The following is a 4,106-nucleotide window of genomic DNA, read 5'->3' as shown; positions in this document are numbered from 1 at the left end:
TGTCATTTCCTGTGCGATCTAAAGGGACTCATAAAGGATCCAGGGTACTGTGCGACACAGAGCTATAACCTTTCTGCCTTTCTCAAGGTGGTATACAGCGAAAGGGCAAAAATAACGCATGCATAAACCCGGGATTCTCACAGGAATGACCTAGAGTTTCCTGACCATTCCTCAGAAAGGTCTATGGATGACGTGTTTATTGGCTAAGAGATCCAGGGCTCAGCTTTCTCAGCCAATACCTGGCCCACCTTAGATTACTATGGGAAATACTGTGACAGTACTATTGGTGTTTGCACGGCTAATTATTTTTTTTATTTTGCCAAGACCCGGGATGCCTACATGGAGAAGAGGACCAAACTGCATCATGAAGTAGGTGAGTATGTACTGTGAGTGCAAGTGAATGTGTAATAAACTAATATCACATTTGGGGAGTGTTTCATGTCATTTGTTCAATATTTCCTTTACAGTGGGACTAGAGGTGCCAGCAGTCCCTTAGGTCCATGACTGTTAGCACTTGTGGATATCCAAGTGCCGACATGCAGGGAACAGCTTGCTGGGACCAGTAGCCCCACTGTAATGGACAATAGTTATTCTGTTTTTAGACAATTAACCCCACACCCAAAGGCACCAGGGAATAGCCATGGGCTTTTTGCCTGCTCCTGGGGGTATACTTTGGAAGGGCCCCCCTTTAATGAGGAATCCCAAGCCTGGGCTGGCTAGTCTGGGGTTGTGAATGCTTTCACTGGAGGACACCATCAGTGTCCCCTTGTTGTGGCATTACACCCCCACTAGTTATAGCATGGTGCTGGTTGTGGATAATATGGGAGACCCCTACTCATTTTGTCTATTGTATTTCCACAACCAGGACCAATTCACAGAGCCTAGTGCTGGTTGATGAAAATATGGGGGACCTATTCACTTTATTTTCCCTGCATTTTCACAAAGAGGATGGGCTCACAGAGCCTGGTGCTGGTTAGGTTTTTTTTGGGGGAGGGGCACGTAATTTTTTTTTATTTTTAACACTTTTATTCCCTTTTCACACCCAAGCTTACACGTATTTCACTGATCTGTGTAGGCTACTGCTAAACACGCCATTGCCATTAGTTACATTGGCTAACTCTCACCTTGTAATGAAACTCGCACTACAATTTGCAAGTTTTTTTGCAGTAACAAAAGCCTAAAATTCACATCAACTCGCACCTTCCAACTCACAGGCTATTACATACTGTGAGTTTCGGTACAAACTTGAATCATACATGCAGCAAGACAATATGAGTCCTTACTCACATAAAAATCAGACCCTATTACCCTATTTTTTTTGCACCCATAGTCCTAGATGGACTTGTGTTACAGGTATATGCAATATTATAGTGTGTTAAACTGAGTGGCAATAGGCTATTTTGAATTTTTATTATTTTTTTATTTATGTGATATTTGTGACTTTATATCTCACCAGCCATGTAATAATTATCATAATTTAGATATCCTAATCACTGGCAAAACTAGGGGGTGGTCCGGGTGTTCACCAGACCACCCATTAGCCAGATCAAACTGACCGCTGGTGAAGCTGCTGCCTCAGGGCCGGGAGGAAGAAGACTTTGACTAGCAACAGCTAGCAGCAGCTGTTGCTGCTTCCGTACCCATCCCAAGCTCTGCCTCCTTTTGTTTACATGTGCGACATGAACAAAAGTCAAGTTTCACCCTTTGGCGCTGCCAAACAATGTCTCTTTATACTTCCAAAAAAGAACCACAATGAAGTCCTCCACATATAAATCTTCTTATGTTTATTCCTCCAATTTCAACATGTGTAAAATTCCAATTCCACTTCCTTTGTATCAATATCTCAAAAAGAGAAACCAAACATAGTGCAATACTGATAGTAAAATTACACTTGTACTGGTGATAACAAAGGAACACTCACATGTTTCAAATTAATAAAAAACATATAGTATCTCCAGTCTGTTACACCATAGGAAACTCCAACTTCAAATGTAGATCAGCTCAAAGAGAAGAAGATACCACAAATAGTGCAATACTGTATATATTGACAGAAAATTTTATTCAGACGATAGAACACTCACATTTGTAAAAAATAAAAACCACTTATAATGTCATTTATATGCATCACACATGTGCGACATGACCTGATGATGTCACGTGGTGCAAACTCTGTGTGGCTGCCTATGTCTGAGAAGAGCCAAGCCTGGAGGAGCAACAAGTGTGCATGAACAGGAGGACCGGATGCTGGATCATCTGAATGTTAGAGGAGCAGGTAGGCTGTTAAAAAAAGAAGGTAAATAGGTTGTCTTCAAGTGACACAGGTCGCTGTAAGGGATACAGAAGGCTGATGGGGACACAGGAGGATGGGGGGACACAGGAGACTGCAGAGGACACAGGTGGCTGGAAAGGAACACAAGAGGCTAGAGAGGACACAGGAGGCTGGAAGGGATACAGGAGACTGGGGGGGACATAGGAGGCTGGAGAGTACACAGGTGGCTGGATGGGACACAGGAGGCTGGGTGGGACACAGGAGGCTGGAAGAGACACAGGAGACTGGGGAGGACACAGGAGGCTGGGGTGGAGACAGGAGGCTGGAGGGGACACAAGAGGCTGGAGGGGATGCAAGAGGCTGAAAGTGACACTAGAAGCTAGAGGGGACACAGGGTAGCAGGAGGAGAGACAAAGGGGCAGGAGGCTGGAATCAATATACAAGGCTGTAGTTGACATGGAGCACCAGACTGGAGTGATACAGGGAACCGGAGGCTCTAGAGACATGAGCCACAATGCTGAAAAAATAGGTGGCAGGAGGCTGTAGGTGACACACAGGGAACAAGGCTTGAGTGACACAAGGGGCATGTGGGACCACCCATTACCAGATTCCTAGTTTTGCCTATGATGTTAATGTACTACATTTGTGAATTTTATTTATTATCTGTGAATTAAATGTAAAAGGGACAGTAAAAATCAGAATAGAAGTTGAACCAACATGGAAAACTACAAATTTGTGGAAGGATTTTCAAATATGTATATATATATATATATATATATATATATATATATACATACTTTAGAAGGGGAGACTAAAATCTTATATAAATATAGTCTGTTTTTTACATGAAACAAGGGCTAGGACATGACATGTTCTACATATGTCATCTATTACAAAGTGATTTTACAAGACAACCGATGGTGTCCAGGAATGCTAAACTTGGGGAACATGTTTATTTTAGGGATGTGCAGGCTCGGTTCTACTCGGTTCCGTTCGTTTTTTTTTCCCGAATCTTATTGGGTTTCAGCTGTCACGAGTTTTGGATAGCCAATAAGATTTGGTAAAACAAAACCGAACGGAACCGAGTAGAACCGAGCCTGCACATCCCTAGTTTATTTGAGGATGGGATTTACAAAAGTGGATATGTAACTACAGTACATAATGTAATCATTTACTTGTATGTTTTGTTGTTTTCTTGCCTTTTTGTTTTGCCTTAAAAGTGAAATTTTAATTTATTGACATCATGTCCTGTTTTTATGCTTTTCCGGTATTATGTGCATATTACATACATTTCCCAGATGTTTGACTAAATGAAAGCGGACAGAAGAATAAAAAAACAAAATATCTAGTCCTTAAGAATAGTACAGTCAATAGAATCTATTCCGTTTACTGATTGTCTCTGTGATCACCATTTTTATCTTCCATTTTGCGCATTTAATTGCATCCTCATGTTTTTACCAATTTTAAAAACAACTATCTTGCTCACGTGGTAGGTGAAAATACTAGAAGGGTTGAGCACTATTGGCTAGTCATTATTTAATACAACAAATACCATATCAAACATAGTTGATGGTATATAGGTTATAATTGTCCTAAAATAGAATATCTGTCCTTTGTAGGAAAACATTTTGTAAGGGAGCTAAATAGACTTTAAATGTCAGAAATATTAATGATGAATAGTACTATAATGTGACTATAGTGAGAACATCATTTCAATGCTACTGTGTAGTCTATCCATTATTTATTCCTTGTCAATGTAATTGTATACCAATTACAGAGATATAATATACTGTAAAGCTAACTTACAGTATACCAGCACTGTAACAAAAGTTTATTT

The sequence above is a fragment of the Taudactylus pleione genome, unplaced genomic scaffold (genome assembly GCF_031769625.1).
Source record: "Taudactylus pleione unplaced genomic scaffold, aTauple2 ptg000061l, whole genome shotgun sequence".
Lineage (NCBI taxonomy): Eukaryota > Metazoa > Chordata > Amphibia > Anura > Myobatrachidae > Taudactylus > Taudactylus pleione.
The sequence above is the reverse complement of the archived record's forward strand: the minus strand, read 5'-3'. Positions refer to the sequence as shown.